An 18,807-nucleotide genomic window follows, 5' to 3' on the forward strand; every position below is an offset into this window, starting at 1 on the left:
TCAGTGAAATATTTTTACTATTGCTGTACTTAGTAACTTCAGACCTGAATTTTCTGTATACCAGTTCTGCGTGGAAGAAAAATACTTTCTAAATTGTTAGCTGTATGCACAGATAAGTTTGTGCATCCCTCTGTTCAAAGCTGACAAAGCTTTTTGCCTCAGCAAATGGAATGAGATGCATCTGTTTCTTCTGATTACTTCTGGTAGTCAAACCAGTTGTGCTCTGTCACTGGTAGCAATAGTGGCAGTCTGTTTATCAATATACATGCTTTGCAGGTGCACAGTGAACTCATTTCACCTTCTTCATTCTACTGGAATGACAGTCCTGCTGCATCCAAAAAACTAAGGGAAGAGAGAGAAGCTTCAGAGAAAACTGCATAGAGGTATATAGCCCTGCCAGTTTCAACTCTTCCACAGTGTATGTCAAAAGCTTGTCAAGAGAAAAATCTTTCATATTTACTTTTTGAGGCAATTCTGTAAAACCATAGTTACCATAGATGTCCTCTCATGGCTTGGTCAGTGAAGTTAAGCATAATTTGACATTTACAGACAGTTAGCATACAAGGTACATATCCCAAAGGAGCTCAAGTGCACACTCCTTTTTTACTGCCCCAAGACTTTTCCCACTTCCCCTTTTTTAAGAGAGCTGTCAGTTAAAGTGAAATGTAACTGCCCAGCATGACAAGGGAGCTTCTGTAGAAACTATTTGCATCTATACTCTCCTGCCTGTTGCAACTCCAGTTCACCTGCATTTTGTCTTGATGACATTATCTCATGACTATTCTCAGTTCTCCATACTGTAAAATAGATTATATTACAGCACTCTGCTGAAATATCCAGTCTAATAATATAGTTATTAGACTACATTAATTAATATCCAATCTAATAATGTAGTTTGGTGCACTACATGTGTTACATTAAAATTCTCCCAATCTCCTGCAATTTCTCAGAATTTACAGGAGAAAGAAGAAATTACATAATAATGACATTTGCTTAATTCTGTACTTTCCTTGTTCATGTCCCTAGAAGTATTGGTTCTAATAACTATTGTTACTCCTAAGGGTGTATAACATATAAACTGTATTGTGAAGGAGACTGTTGCTTGTGTTTTACTTGGAAGCTCAATCTTTTTATATACTTTTGAGAAGATTTTAAGTATGACAAGAGCTCTACAATTTCTGGGTGAGAACAACTTCTCAGGAGGAGGCTAAATACAAGGGTATGAAGAGGGCTGATTGTGCTTGAATGCAGTTTAAGTCAGTTGAATTTTTACTTGCTTAATTAAAATAAGAAAAAGGTGTTAATAAAAAGCCTAGTATATTTGTACTGTTCTTGATTGAATCTTTTACAGAGTTCTTTACAGCTGAACAGGGACATTTATCAGATGACTTGGCAGAAATGTTTGACATATTTCAGTTAAAACTCTAATACTTAACTGTTGTAGCTGACTCACAAAAACCCTTTCCTGGATCAGATAGCCAGGCAACTTAAGAAACAAATCAGCTATTGCAAATTCTTGGAGTTCAAAGAGAAGGAAATTTTCTTCTAGTGATTATTACATTTTAAGACAATTCCCTACGTACACTCTGGGGAAAACCAAGGTATGCAACATCAGACACACAATTGAGCAATGTAATTGTGTAAACACCATGTTTGGGACAGGCAGAGTGTTTGAACAGACTGTGCAAAAACTGTTCCCAAAAGAAAGCTGACAAATAACTGACTCTTCAAAATGAACAAAACTCACCCTAGGTGTTTCTACTTCTAGGGTTCCCTTCACGTGGTGCCATTGGTTTGGTCACTTTTCATGTGGAACAGTGTCTTTTCCCTTGCTTAAAACAGTAGGTTTTCATGATCTTGAGGGAACTAGATGTCAGAAAAGAATAAAATATCTACATCTTAGATTAAGCCTTTCTCAATAATTCTCATATCATATCATATCATATCATATCATATCATATCATATCATATCATCATTTGATAGTTATCTCCCCCACAACAGTAAAATTGTCCTGTAAAGGTAGCTACTAATGGAAAGTCAAGATTATATAACTAAAAAGAGGAAATTTTATTAAAAATCTGAATTTCCAGATGCTTTGTGAAAATGGAAGGCAGTTTACAATGGAGGCATCTATATTTGTTCTGATATGTGCAGGCACCCATATCCTTTTTATAAATCAGACGCACAGTTTTTTAACATACAGCTAAGAGTGGAGACTATCACTGTCATTTAAGGTCTGATGGGGAAATGGGTTAGGCTGACTCCTGATGTTCTGCAGATTTGCAGTTTATGCACTAAACTACTTTAAGATATGCTTATCCAAATAGCCACTTTCTCCTGTCCCCTGAATTTGTATCCTTTTTCGGCCTTGAGTGCTATTCATTTCCTTCTTAGTCTGTTCCCCCAAAGTTTCCAGTGCTTCCTTCTAATTTGGCTTCCTTCTAATCCTTCAAATTCCCTGTGGACTGCCAAAACAGAGGTTTTACATAGAGGCTCTCCCTGTATGTACTGAAGAAATGGAGGAGAGTAATACAATCCATTTTGAGACATGCCTCAGAATGAAGACATTCAGGAATACATGCAAAGCTAATGAGAACAGATTAGATGAGAGTCATGCAGAATGTGGACAAACACACCTGGTGGTATTAGGCATTTAATGGTCCCTTCATGTGCTGTACCAAGAGGGAATTGAGCACCCTAAGCAATTACATGGCAAGATAATCGAGGCAAACTTAACATCTAGAAATGGCTTTTTTTGAGCTTGCCACAGAAAGCTTTGGCAGGAGACTACCAATGCCACGAACATAGGATGTTCTGTTTCCTTGTACCGTGTTTCTTTTGTACCTCTCCTGTCACTCAAGGTATGGAGAAATGGGAAGGAGGAATTGCAGTCAGCTAAAGAGCAACCAGAGTCACAGAGCTGTGAACAGGAAACCTAAACACAAGCTAGTGAGCACCATCCACCATCTGGTGTTGCACTGGTGGTCAACCACAGCAGAAAATTAGTGATTTAATGGTTTACAGCTAAATTATCATTATGCCAGTACTAGACCATTTGCATTTTGTTTGGGGCAGAAGCACTCAGCTTCCATAACTTACTCTCCTTTTCCTTGGAACTGGATCTAAGTTGTTCAGTTCTGCCCCTTCTGAGCTCAAAAAACACAAAAGAAGACAGACTGAATTCTGAATAATAAGATCAGGTAGTAAATCAAAGAAGTTTGAACAAATGTAGCTAATTCTACCATTATGTGAAACAAAACAAATGTTGATTCAACTCTAGTTTAGGCTGGGACAGTCCAATGCAGCTGAACAGAATATTTGAATGAGTAAAAGCAACATTTCTGCTCTGATGCAAATCCGTTGCTGTTCTGAAAATACAGTTTTAACATCCATAATGCTGATGAAAAGGGTTGATTTTCAGGATTTTTCAAATTACCACACAGTATATTAAGAGAAATGAGGGGCAATTTATCTGAATATGCAAGGCCATAAACTGGAGCAGTTCAGCAGCTGCTCCACAGGCAGATAAACTGTCTTTGTGATGAGAGAGACCCTCATGGAGAAGAGTGAAGTGGACACTCATGGGTAGGAAGCGCTAAAAAGCATCATTACCAATAAGTAAGCAAGCACTGCTAAGGCAGACAGAACAGTGAGAGTTACCAACAGGCAGCCTGGCCGTCTGTCTCCCTTTCCTTTTTAGAAATATTGGTTATTTGTTGATTATAACTTTTTAAAATGCTGTTTCCTTCCTGATGATCATATGATTTGTATTCACCTGCATATTTGATTTGTGCCTTGTAGAAGTTTAATTAAGTATATACAATTAATGACTGGCATCAGCTTATCCTGTGGAATTGGCAGCAGCAGGACACCTTAAATGCTCCTGCTGCTGCTGCCTTGCCAGACCTGAGGACTCCAGTCTCGGGCACTGTCAAGCCAATGCTGTTCTCCAGTGCTTTGTTTCAATAGAGAAATGTGGCACATACAAGGGACAACAAAGGCAGCTCCTTTTTTGAAGAACACAAAATAGATTAAGCTGGTCTCAGCTGAAAAGGATGCCATCAATTTAGACAGCAGCCTGCTCTTTCAGCTGAAAACACGGGAAATGGAGCAGCACAAATGGGTGAACTGCTTGATTCTCCAAAATATTTGTGAGATAATTAATCTCTGCTGCTTGCTTTGTTTGATAGGGGACCAGCTTACTGCTCCATTACATGCAGTGATGTCGCTGAAGAAGGTAGACATTTTCAAATGAGAGAAAAACTAAATTTATTTTCTCTTTAACACAACATTCTTTGTGTGTTGAGAAGTGAAAACACAAGCTGTCCTTGTGTTCATGGCTTCTCAGCACTGCAGGACTGGAAGTTTAGGGGCAAAGGAACAGTTGTAAAATAGAAAGTGGGGGCTAAGAAAGCAGTGCCAGCCTTTGAGGGAGAAAGTACTACTGTAAATATACCTAATGACTAGGCATAAAAAGAGGTACTAAGTAATTCCTCATGCCCTTGTGAGCTGAAAGCAGCTTGGTGAGAAACCTCAGGGCAATAATTCCCAAGCTTGCTGGAACATCAGGACTCTGGAATAATAGTGTTGGCTCCCATACTAGAGCACTCCCTCCTGGCCTATGGATGCACTAGTTTTAAGAGGGCAGTTAAGGAAAATAGTACAACCTTGTGCCTGAAGGGAGAATAAAACCATGATAATAAATTCAAACAGAGGGAGAATTAGAAAATGAAGACATTTATCATAACAATTACTTTTCTGTGACAATGGTAGCACTTGCTTGGACATCTTGGTAGAAAGCAAGTGCTCTTGGGACAAGAGCATTAGAATTGCCTTACTCCAATTAAAATGGCAAGTTTCATCTGGAATGGAGAGTGTGACTCCTGGTACACAGGAAAGCAAGACAGAGCTAAAATTACTGGTTTTGAGCCCCTAATTTGAGTTTTTCTTCTGTGTTTGAATTTTTCCTTAAATGGCTAGAAATCATTTCTGTCTTATGCCTCCAGTAAGATGTTTAAATTCCTCATTCAGTGCTCAGTACATCATTCAAATTCTCCAACTCTCAGAGCAGAAAGCACTGCTTTTGAATCTTTAGGGGCTTTTACGGAAAGCTTTTTAGCTATTAGTTTGTAATCAACTGAATTGTGTATTTATATATCAGCAAAGTATCTTCTAAACACTTTTGTTATAGTATCTAAATACATTTTACTGCAGCTTCTAAGCAGTTTCTAAAAGCCATTAAAAATTAAAAAGGAAGAATTATTTGCCTCAGATTTATTTTCTGGGTGATACTGTGTATCCCAGGATTGCTAAGTGTTCCTGCCTTCCATAGCTCTTACTTGACTTGTATGGCATTGTTGGCTGTGTTAAAACAGCCAAACTTGATCCTTATGCCTTGTCAATCTTACTTGAGATTTGAGTCACTTATGTTTTGAGTGGGTTTAAAAGAAAATACTTCCAAGTTTGGGGTTTTTTTTTTCCCAGTCAACTCTTGGATTTCTCACTCTATCTTACCTTGTACATTGCTTCCAAGATTCTTCAGAATGTCCCAAGTGTTGGAACAAGACTCAGAGCCAGCTGCACAAGCATCCCTGAGACTTCTGGAGTGCTGACCTGTAATGAGCTGATTTTAATCAGTGCCTCTGTGGCAAGTTATGTCCTCAGCCCTGCAAATCCCTGGAGCAGGTCTCAGCACAGGGCCAGCAGTAGGTCCTGGAGTCCCCAGCTTCCACAGACATCCCCATCTCACATCCTGAAACACAGAGGCTGAAGCTGGACCCTGGGACCTGGTGACATCTTTTCATTTACCTACCACATTTGGGAACAACAATTATCTTAGACAGCATCTCTGTGTGAAGGCCATTTGAGATTCTATGATACTGAGTTCTGATCTAAGGAGATCTGGAAAGTTGAGCAGGGTGGATTAACAAAGCATTTTCTGATCTGTCACAGCCTGAATGTGTCATTGGCAAAGGACTGGGATGTGCTGTTTGTGACCTTTGCCTCCAAATCCACCAAAGCCCAGCTTTCCTTTTACCCAGCAGATGGGCAGCTGCTCTTGCTAACAGAAATAAACCTAAGCAGAGGCTTCCTCAATAATGTTTATAGCCCTGCAGATGGACATTTTAAAGGAAAGGCAGCTTTGTTAAAACATAAAACAAAAACCTATGAAACTTTAAATTCAAGACCTGTTATTCTGTGCTCAGTGGCAGAGTTCCTTTTTCTTCAGACAAGTATGCTTGAGCAATAAAGTACATGCACAGCCTCTGGGAAATGTAGTGTGTGCTCTAGGGATGTGGAGTAGTTTACTTCTACCAGGAGAGCCAAGACTGCAATAAAAGACATGGTAGGCTTTGTACCCCTGGAAAAGCTTAGAAATATTAAGCTTAATTACAGGATAAAATATAAATAAATGCTTTGAAGTTTTGTTCAGCCCTATCTGCCCTTCCCTGATGCTGTCCTTTCTCTGAGTGTTCTTTGATCTTTAAAGGACATTGTTGGTTTAGCTGGACCCAGCTGCACACAGTGGTTGCAATTTTGCCTAATGCCTTGTGACATTGGGTGGTCAGAGGGCACTCTTAGATGGGAATGTGAAAGTCTAAACTTGAGCTAGTTTTTTCTCCATAGTTCACATTTAGGATTCCACCAGCAGCTTACTCATGGTACTGCAGCATGTAGTAACTCATCCAGAGGGGATAGGTTCAATTCACATACTTAGAATTATCCCTAATATTTTGTCTCCCACCATCTACTTCTGCTGCTATGTAGTACCAAAATGTGCCAGCTGATGGACAGGCATGTTCTAGCATCAGTGAAAGTCTGACAGTGACAAAATGAACCAGCTAATGGAAAGCAAACTGGAAATGGAAACAATAAACTTTCATCCATTGCTAGGACATTATGCAGTCTAACACAGTATGGCAGCTGTTGGCAGACACTCAAAAGCTGGAGCATGGCGTGCTTGAGAGGCTTGGACTGACCAGTCACAGGCTGTGTCAGCCAACATCTCCAGGAACTGAGAACACAAAAGACATCAGTTCTCTTCCCAGACCTGCTCTGTTTGCAGTAGTTTTCCCTCTTCTGCTTTTCCCGTAACTATTACAGCCAGTGCTATTCAGTCACCAGGGAGGTAAATTCACACCACATCAAAGGTTATAGTAGAAGAAAACAGTTTCCTGCTTAATTTTATCTAACTTCTAGCATTATTGGAGTTACTGTTTTTTCATTCCTCATATGTAGCCAATTAGCTTTTTCTATCTGAAAATCTCTTGGATAATAACACAGCAAAGGATATAAAGTAAGGAAGCATGACTTTCCACTGAAAACGAAGAAAACTGGCAGGAATCTTATGTGCAGATAAAGTAAATAAAATAGCATTAACAATCTTAGCGAAGCATTCCAGATTTTGAAATTGCAAAGCCCTTTTCAACAAGCTTATATGTTACTTAAACACTGTGTTGTGCAAACAGTTTTAATGTTCTCCTGTTACTGAGCAGGAGGTTATGCAACCAGGCCGCAAGACACATGTTGCTTTTTGAAGACAAGTTCATAAAGCAGTAAGGTATTAGAAAAGTATTGTTACAGAAGCAAAAGCTCTTTCAAGTCTGAGGTTCTTTAAACTCTGTGTCATTGTATATTATGCATGTAAGGCATAAAAAAATGACCTTGGGAGACAGAAGCCCTGCCTGCCTCAGACAATAATGGGTGCCTCAAGTGTTTTGCCTTTCAGAGGTGGCAAATAATACTCTAAGTTCATGTACACAAATGTGTGTACACACTTGGCTAAGAAATTCCAAACAGGTGGAAAGAAAAATTTTTGGCATGGAAAGCCATTAACTGAGGCAAATGTCTGAGCGGGTAAGGCTGAGAGTGCTTCTGTCCCCTGCTAATGTTCTCTGCCCTTTTACCTTGGCATCTATTACCTTGATAGGCTTTCACTATTTTCTGCCCTGCCCCAGGTGTCTCTAAGATTAGTATTTGATTTTGCACCTTTTTTCCTATCTTGCTCCCTATGCTTGTTTCAGGCAACAATAACTGCATGGAGTAAATCTTTGGGGTTTTATAGAGCCATTGTTGAAAACTGTTTGAGACTGCTCCTACACACCTGCCACAATAAACAACAGAAGACGGAAGCTAAAATTAATAAAAACATAACAAAAAGGCAGAGCTAAATGTCATATACAGTGAAAGCAATTGGAAGTATGAAGGTATGAAAAGGCTTCTTTGATTAGCATGTTATGAAGGTATGATCATTTTTAAAGAAAGAGCATGCAGTACTTATTTCATCCATTAAAATGTCATTGGTTTTGTGTTTTGAATCTAGTTTTGAATAAACACTGTGGGGCAGAAATGTTAGATTGACTTTCTTCATTTTGCAAATACATGTCACTTTAGGTCCTCTTGCAACCAGGTGCCCAGTCCTCTGGTGAGAACTGGAGCAGACTCAGTGATGATCCAGTTATGTTTGAACCATGGTTGCTCCAAAGGGAGAGATTCCAGCTAAAAATATATGTCTTCACTCTTTTCTGTCATACGCCCTTTGGCAGAAGAGAAGCATTTGGCACAGGACTGCTCTGGGAACCCCACACCAGCTCAGAGGTTGCCTTGCAACAGAGCCACACCTTGGAGTCCATATTGGACCTTATTGCTGGAAAAGAGAGTGGCTTGGCTGTAGCAGAATTTTCTCTGTAACCTTCTTTTTTTTCCCCACTGGGTTACCCACAAATCATTAATTAAAAGGAATAGATCCTTAGAACAGATGGATTTAGAGTTATCAATCAGACTTGCTATTTTAATGACTATTTTATATTTTACAAGAAAGAGAAGGAAATTGCAGTAAAGATCCTTTGATAATCTTGCTGATTCCACTCATATAGCTATCTCCTATTTTGTGAAAAGCTCTATGTATATTGTGCATTTTTATATTATCTAGAATTTCAGGACACAAGATGGCAGTGTACATATTAGTGATTCAGGCTTGGAAATGGTCCTGCTATTTAAATGAAGCATATAAGATTTTATTTAAGCCTATATTAATCTGATAATGGAATTGTGGTATTAGAAATAAACCTAAAAGTATTTGTCAACAACAGAAACAAATGCAATTTGCCAATAAATCAGTATTGCATGAACAAGTGTTAGGTAAAGCTTAATTCAGGATTTTATTGTACACAACAACACTCTGGAGACATTAAAAGCCTCTTATGGAACTCCTCAATTGCAATAACAAGAGGGTATCCCTTTATGAAGGAATGGAAGCTGGCTCAGTCATAAGAGCTTCTGAGCAAAATTGGCTGCTGGGGAAAAGCACATAAGAGAGCTGGCAGCCTGAAATATGTGGAGAGCTCAGGGCTCTCGGAGGAGTAGTGCAGACCACTGAAGTGGAACAGGCTGAACAGTATCTAAAATTGAACAGGTGCCTTTCTGTGAAAAAACTAACAAAGCAGACAACTGTTTGGCATGACAATTGAGAGAAAAAAACATTTTCACTGAGAGGCATCAAATTAGAGGATAGGTCTCTGGCTGAGGAGAAAATTGCTTAAAGACCTACAAGGAGTTGGACCTTTCCATGTGTAACTTCAGAGGAAGTTCATTCAGAGCCTCTCTGGGCACCAGTGGGTAAAGAGAACTGCAGTAACAAGCTTTTAAGGCCACTACCCAGAAACCTCTTTGGTTGGGTTGAGTTGAATACTGGAATTAGTAGGTGTAGCTAAAAAGTTGTTTTGGCTGCCTTTCCTATCATTTGGTTATGCAAACATAGCCTTGCTACATAGTAAAAAGAGCTCTAAGAAAAACAGTAATATTTCAGAGTATAAAATAATCCTCAAAGTCATTATCCCTGTGGGATTTCTAATGCTGACAAAATTCTAGGCACTCCTCCTTTCTCCTGGGGAATGTTCAGGTGACTGCCTCCCTGTACCTAAACTCGTGGCTCTAATGGGCAAGTCAGATTGACCCAGGAGATGCAAACTCAACACCAAAGTTCATTATTTCTGGATACAGCTCTTAATTTGACAGAGTTATTAGGAATTAGATCATGAAAAAAAATATATACTTCTCTCAGACAGGTGTGAAATAAATATTTTCTGGTTTTCTCTCCAGAATGGGAATATTTGTTATCCTCTGTTGTACTGCACCATGGAAATCCTCCCAGTGTGAGTGGAGATGGGTGTACTGAACTTGACCAGTGTTTTTGACAGAAGGTAGAATGTGGGGAATCCTGGTCCCTGAGTCTACTTTTCTTGTGGTCCATTATCTAGGTGTAAAAGTATCACCATGTTCCCAACCCCTCCAATGAAAAGTTGTCAGATTTTTCATGGTGGTCCACTCCTTTTGTTACAATTGGCCGATTGCTGCTTGTTATGGCCTTATGTTCCCACGCATAAATCACTGAGTTAATACCAGGACTTCTTCTCCCTCTCCCTTTCTGGTTTGCATAAGATTGAATTTGGCATTGATTCAAATCAAATAATTCAAATGCCTAGTATTTTAACTACGGCTGGGTGTGGATTCATGACTAAAATAAAGTGTATTACCTAGCAGTTTCAGTCATTTGGTCTATTCTACACAGTAGATTACAGAAAGTGTGGCATGCACAGAATTATGCATGCACTTTTCAACCATCTAAAATGGAGGATAAATTGAACATGTCATCATTCTAGGAGAGTAATTTATATTGAGTACAAGCTGGGAAGGGACTAGTGCCAAAACCTCAGATCTAAATTACTTGAGTTCCAGGGAAATTTTAATCCAAATAAAAACTTCAGAGCTGTTGATTATATAATTAAGTGAACCAACAAGAGACCATATCTCAGCACTCACTCCCAAGCTAAAGAATTTACACCAATATTGAAGTTTTGTGGTTAAGTCCACAGATGCTTAATACTGACTGTGATCACTGTATGGAGTTACTGCCAACTGCCTGTTGTAACCACCCCACATGTCCCTTTTGGCTTTGCATATATCCCTGTTCTTCATAAATGAACTTTTCAAGCTCAATAATAGTTCCTCATTGAGAATGTGTTATGATGATTCACAAACTCATATTTTTTCATGCATGGACCATTGAACTTGGCCTCATTGTCTTCTTTTCATTGCAGGTGCCACCAATAATGTCTCAGGACTGAGAGGGAAAAGGAAAACACTGTTTTTTCTTGCTGCTTCTGCACGATCTTCCCTACAGCGTGTCTCACCTTCTTTTGCCTCTAGTAAAAACCCAACCATTCTTATCATGGCAGTAGTCAGCCCATGTAGACATTCAGTGAAATTCTGTCTTTAGGTAAAACAGTTCTTACTTTTCTATTCAGAATCATTCCTAATCAAACCCTCTTTTCCTAGGTATAACCAATTTCCTCCAAATCAAACATAATCAACCTTTTTCCTGTGATAAGATGTAGCTGTAATAGCCCACCCCAAGATTAAGTCCTCCCTCCCCAGTATTTTACAAAAGCACCTCTTTGACCTGACCCAACACAAATCAAAACTAATGTCTTTCCCATGGTCCAAAACAACTTCTTCTCCCCAAAATAAACTCTCCTCTTGACATTAAAAGCAAATGACCCCTGCAAATTCAGGAAGTCATGGTGCAGCAGAGTGATTGTAGTCCTAAAGATACTTTAACCTTTTCATTTACTGCAAGCATCATCCTTCTGCCTGTCGTCAACCCATAATGTAAAAGGTGAAGTGTGGACTAAGAGGGATGGAGCAGGAAATGTTGGCAGGCTGGAGATTGTTACCTTCTGGTCCAGCACAGGCACACAGGATCCAGCTGAGGCTTGAAAGCTGTTCAGAGCAGGCAGTTACTGGGGGAAAAGGATATTGGGGGTTATCACTACCACTGATACATTCCCCAAGCAAATATTGATGTGATAATGAAAGTAAAAGGCATTATATTTAAAGTCAGAAGTAATATGCCTGTGAAACATGCTGGCAAATGATATCATTGAGGCCAAGTGCTTAGCAGGATTCAGTAAAAGGTTATACATACATATTCATACATTTGTGCGGGGAATTAGATTGGACCTGATAAAAATTCATAATGGATATAAATGTTCACAGTTCAGGGCATAAATCAGCCACCAGCCTGAGGTTAGAAAATAACTTCCCCTAGAGTCAGGCTGTTACATAATTATCAATTATACTTGCAGAGGGGGAAAGGAGGTTGAAGAATAGGCCAATTTCCTCAGAGACATTTGGGAATTACTATTGGCAGACAACTAATTTAGATTTTATCTGATATGGAAGTTCTTATTACATCAAATAATGTAATTTAGAATTAAAGCATGTGATTTATTTTGTATTTTTTATTCTTCATGTAATCAAGTTCATGCCTAAGGGTAACTGCAGGCCTTTCCATTACAAGCCAGCCGAAGTTAGTGAAATTCACTGTGCTGTTTTCTCACCAAATCTCCTTAAAAACAGCTTCATATTTTGTAACAAAATCAGGCAGAGTCACAGCAATTTAGTTTATCATAGCTAGCCAACTAATACAGCCAACTTAGTGTCTATATTAGCAGAGAAAAAGTTACCTGTGTCAACTGCAGCAAAATCTCATTCCAAGTTCTCATTTTCATTGTTTGCATGGTAACCTAATAAGACTTACAGAGGTCCTGAATATATTGAATTATAGCATGAGGGCTACTCCAGGCCTACTTTTTTTGCTTGGTATTATCAGCTCACCTAAGAAAAGCATACACAGTCAGTGGACTTGTTTTCATCAAGCAACACACCTCCAGCTCTTGTTGCACTTGAAAACAGTCTGTGAGCTAACGTAACACACACTGCACGCTAAGAAAAGCAGCCTTTGTGACCTTGCAACAGAGAGCTTGATGGAAAATCAGATTCTTAATCAATTGATCAAGAAACTGCAAATGAATACAGGCAATCCTTTGTTTGCTGCATTGGGATAGTAGCTGCATCTGCTATAGTTTCTGGAGCACACGGTACACTTATTGCAATTACAACATAAATTATCACCACAATAGATGTGGAAAGCTGAGAAACATCTATTAACAAAACATCTCATCACTTTTTACAAGAAAGAGGAGTGGTACTTGGCATCAGTCTCTCCTAAGCATAATTTCTGTTCCTAGTGAGTATTACTAGAAAAATTGCAGTGTGATTGCTCAACATCTGGAAAGTTCTAGCGTCACAGTCTAAAAATACTATGGTCTTATAAAAAATTTTTCCTGTGTAAACTCGAGTGTAAACTCTGTGTAAACTTTGTTCAGACAGATTTATAAAAGGAATGGCTGAAGAGAAGGCAGCATATGCAATGTAGCAGATTTTAAAAAAAAGGTATCAAATAATATTTTGTAAAGATCTAAATTGAAAGATGAATTCCAGCTGGCTTTGCTGTGCCAGCTGTGAGTTGCTGAGGACAGCCGTGCCCTGAGCACAGGCACTGACTGCCCAGCTCAGGGCTGGTGCTGCAGTGCAGGTGCATTGCAGGCTCCTTACAGCTGCCCTCATGTAATGCAGGGGCTGCAGAAGCTTTCCAGGAACAGAGCAGCTCCTGTGAGCACAATTAGCTCTTAACAGTGGCAGCGTTACCAGCCCTGCAGCTGAATCAAAAATGAGGAATACAATCATTTGGGGTGGGTCATGTTGGCACCATTTGACACCAGTCTTCTGCCAGTCACATCTGCAGTTCTGTCATGTCTCCTGCCTCCTTCTGTCCTGCTGCTGCTGCTCAGGCATATTGATACTGTAGTATGCTCTGGGTAAAAAAAGCATTAGGATTCTAGTTGGATTGGGTGCACAGATCATATCATTTATTATTTGCAGATGCCAGGACACTAAAACTTTCAATTGTTTTCCCACCAAACTGAATAAGGCAGTTTGTTAATACAATTACCTCTGTATAATTGGAAACTAAATCAATGATGACTGCGTGATTTGAATGCTACTTTAAATAATTTCATTTTTATGATGCTGTTTTGTTGCACATGGTATTATCAAATAGCTTATTCATTTTCCTGCTGACTGTGATTTGAGTTTGCATATTTCTCTGTGACAGAAGAAGCACATTTGCAAACCTTTCTAGTTTTCTAGGCTACAGTGTGCATTGCTTTTAATTATTTTGGCTGACACACATTAACAGTAAAAGTCCATAGTCCATAGTGAGTGAAACAAGAGGGAAGGACTGGGTGGACTATAACTTCCCTGAAAAATAAAAGCAGCCACCAGAAGTCTTTAGCAAAGCCCTTAAAGGAAAACAAAATGTGGGATAGACAAGGCACCCAGAACTTAAGTGTTATGAAGGATTTCCCCTGCTCCTTTCAGAGGAGGATCCCTAGTCATTGCCTGTTTGCCTCTGTTTTAAAATATTTGGACAGGCAATAGGGAGATGGGTCACAGACCACTCAATCTGTCATGGTCTATTTGGATCTCTCAAATTTACAGGATAACGTACTTTGCAAATTAAGCTTTATTTTATAAGCTCATTAGGAAAGAAAGCAAACATGATGAAGAAGGGCTCAATCCCCTTTGTACAAACTAGTATAGCTCATGAATTCACTAATTCATCATGTCAGTCATGAGGTTTCTAACTCACAAGTTCTCTAATTCATAACATGCAATTCATTAACTTGTAACTCGTGCACTTTGCATGTAAGGAAAATACTTATCCAAGGGTGAGAGTGCTCATCCTTCCTCCTTGGTCACAGTACAGGTGTTCCCTGTGTCACATGAGAAGCACAAACATTAGTGTTTTATCAACACTGTTTTCATCACAAATCCAAAGCATAGCACCATACAAGGCACTATGAAGAAAATTAACTCTATCCCAGTCATAGCCAGTACAACACCTTATTCCCTACTATTTACATCATGCTCAGGTCCCATACTATCCAATTGATCCTCATTAGCCACCTTCCTCTTTCCCATCCCTACCTATCTTCACAGGTATCATTCCCTGTAAAGTGTCCATAAAACACCTGTGAATGTCCATTGAATTAATTTACTCCAGGACATTAGGCTCTCTCTGTCCTGGTGGTCACTCAGGACCAGAGAGCTGCTGTGTTGTGTGGAGTTATTGGGCACCAAAGCCAGCTCAGGCTGGGTCACTGCTGCACGTGCCCCACTTCTTGCACAGTGTGTTCTCCCCTGGCAGTGGCTCCTGCTACAGTAATCCTATAACATGCAACTCAGATCATAGTTTACAACAATTATAAAGTGCATCCATTATAGTTTCCATCTCTCTTTGGACTCCTACCCCTGCCTCTGCTGCAGTGTGGACTTATCCAGAGACTCCAGTCCCTTAGGGGTGGACCTGCTCCAGTGTGTGTACTCATGGGCCACAGTCTCTGCAGGGCACAGGTGATGTGGCCTGGCCTTAGGCACAGCCACAGTCACTTTGAGGTGCACCTCCTCCAGCACAGCCTTATCCAAGGGCCACAGTCCCTCCAGGGGTGTACCTGCTGTGCTATGGACATATCCATGGCCACAGATGCTCCTGCTCCAACAAGGTCTTATCCAAAGCCACAGACACTTCAGGTTGTCCTGCTCCTGCAGGGACTTATCCACAGGTCAGATCCCTTCAATTCAAGCTGACGCTGGAGCTGCAGCCTGCCTGGGCCAGCAGCGATGCCCAGGCCATGGGCCAGTCCAGGCACACTGCCAGGGCTGTTATCAAAATGCTCCCAGGAACAGCTGGGTAGGATGATAAGCCCTACAGCAAACAGCCAGAGTGAAAAGAAGCCACTAACAAGCTTAGACTAATGTGCAGCAGGGCAAGCAAGACCTATGGCAAGCACAGCACCTGCCAATTAATAGCTCAATAGCACTAAAAGCTATAAATTCAGTCTTGCAAACTCTGACCAAACCTGTCATTACCTCAAAGCATTTCAGCCCCAAGTTGGTCACCAAAACAGGACTGTCATGGTTTAACCCCAGTGGGCAGCTCAGCCCCACACAGCCACATGCTCACTTACCCCAGTGGGATGGGGGAGATAATTAGAATGGTAAAAGTGGGAAAATTTTTGGGCTGAGATAAAGACAGTTTAATAGGGAAAGCAAAAGCCGTGCAGACAAACAAAGCAGAAGAAGGAATTTATTCACTTCCTATCAACAGGCAGGCATTCAGCCACCTCCAGGAAAGCAGGGCTTCACTACAGGTACTGGTGACTTGGGAAGAGAAGCACCCCCAGTCCAAACACCCCCAGTCGCCCTTTCCTTCCTTCTTCTCCCAGCTTTACATGCTGAGCACAACATCATATGGTCTGGAATATCCCTGTGGGCAGTTGGGGTCAGCATCTCAGCTGTGTCCCCTGCCAGCTCCTTGGGCACCCCCAGTCAGCTCCCTGTTGGGCAGCCCAAAAAGCAGAAAAGGCCCTGACACTGTGCAAGCACTGCTCAGCAATAGCTAAAACATCCCTGTGTTATCTTTTATCTCTTTTAATACATTGTTCTCACGAATTTTTCAAATTGAAAGGAAGTTGATTTCTAAGGTTAATTCATCAAGCTGAAGCAAGACAGCAACTCTGACAATCACGCATTCAAACCATATCAATGCCAGCTTATTCTACAGGATGAGACAAGTACCAGCAGAAGATCAACTGCTCCTGACTCCTCTGAGTCAAATTTAAAGCTGAACTTTCCTCAGGAAGATTAAGGGTATATATTCTATTTACTCATATTCATGTACAAAGTCTTACCACTTCGTGTATTTCCACAGTTCCTGGGAACAAAATCATAACCAGTACTTAATGTCTGGGATGTGGGCAAAGGTTGTGGGCATACAGTAACTATTTCACTAGCCCTACAGACAGGGTCTTCTCCATGAAGACACGAAAGAACCAGTACTGTACTTCAGATTGTATGTTAACTTCATCTAGCTTTTAGAAGGTAGGGGTTAGGGAGGATGAATTCCAGCCATGGTGGCTGAAAACATGCCATCTTTTGCCAATTAGCAAGCAGGGGTCTATGGTGCATCTCATGACTCTGTGATGTAAGAAGGGAACAGAACTTGTGTCACATGTGATGCTAATTCCAGGCTCTTTGGTTTACATTTCATGCAGAGATCTCATAAAACAGAGGACGTCTTCCTACCACTGAGTGAAAAATAGATGTTGCTTCAGTGATTCCTTTCATCAGTGTTTTTTTAGGGATATCACAAGGACTGATTTTAAACTAAAATTCTTTATTAAAAATGTAACATCAAAAAAACTCAAAATCTCAGATCCTCAGAGTCACTTCTCATTACAGTTTCGGTCAAAATACTAACTGGTTGAAAGGTCAGAAATTCAGGGACTGAAGCTGACTTGGCAAGTCAGGACTTGTTTCCAACATTTTCAGAAGTTTGAAAGTTGCTATTTCAACAGATATTTTCTTACATTGCCCTTTAATCTGAAGGTACCCAAACTAGCAAGTTTTTTAAAAGTTTGTTTTTCAGCAGTAGGTGGCACTATCAAGTTTCCCAACTATTGTAATATAAATTGATATAAAATTATATTAATAAAATTCTACAAATTATTATATTTTATTAATAAAATTCTACAAATTATTATATTTATATTATAAATAGAAATTATTATATTTATATTCTATAAATAATAATTCTATAAATTATTTTTAAAATAACATTAAAATATCGCAGAATAAATTCTGATAATAAAATAAATATTTTTCTAAATATTACAATTGAGAAAAAGTCTAATGCAAGAATAGGAATGAGAATGTCTAATATCAAAACAGGCAACATGTAACATTTAAAATATGTGTCATAGAAAGTTCTCTATCCTCTTTGTAAAATACCACCTTGAGTTGATCTTGAATATACTACTTCAGCTACAACTTTGAATTTCCCAGAAATTATATGTATCTCATTTGCATATAAAATGTAATACTGCAATAGTGAGTGTCAGTATATCTAGAATAAGCTATGTATTTTAATAAGGTAAATTAATGTATACAAACAGGAATATGGCAAATGGAAAAAGCATTTTGATTTTTCTTTTGTGGTGAAAAGTTTATACTTAGCAAGCAGAGACTAGAGCAGTACATGTAGGGCCAGATTCCTCCATGTATACTATAAGGGGATATTACTATATCCCAAATAAACTCCAGGATTAAAAAGATGAAATGTTAATTGAAAACATTTTCTTCAAAACCTTACTATATAAAAATCGGTAAAGGGCAACTCACAAACAAATCTGTGTTTCCAGGTATTCCAGATTGTCTGATGACACAAAATAGCAGTATCACAAAAGCACTGCAGGTACTTTGTTTCAGAAGCTCCCAAAGCCATACACCTCATTCCTCAGCAGTGTACAGCAGGAATAATCCAGTGCAATGCAGCATTTTCATTAAACTGGGTTTTGGATGACTGCCTTCTCATTAGAAATGAAGTGCTGGTCTGCCTGAGCACAAGGTGTGAAGATAAGGAAAGGAGAAAAGAAATTAAGTAAGGAACACAAATGAAATATATAGTCAATGCTCTTTTATCTGCCTGACCAGAAAGTGTCCTTGCCATTTTTTTTTCACCCCAGGCGCCAAGCAAGCTGCTTGGCTCTGCATACTATTTCTGCACTATGATACAACCTATGCCAATGCCTAAGATTCACATTTTATTTTATTTTGTTTTCTATTAAATAAAGCATGCAGAAGAGAAACTTTTATAGTCTCACAGCATTTTTTTCATGAACTGACATTGTATATTACTCCTTTGGTCTGCTTACTGTTTCTTTTCTAATAGTGAAAAAGCCAAAAGCTGGTACTTAATAAAATGTAATTTGCAAGGATCTGCCAGCAGCTGCATTCAAAAGGTTTTTTAACTTGCAACAGCCTGCTTCAGTTTCTCCAGAATC

This window comes from Molothrus aeneus, chromosome 7 (genome assembly GCF_037042795.1).
Source record: "Molothrus aeneus isolate 106 chromosome 7, BPBGC_Maene_1.0, whole genome shotgun sequence".
Taxonomy (NCBI): Eukaryota; Metazoa; Chordata; class Aves; order Passeriformes; family Icteridae; genus Molothrus; species Molothrus aeneus.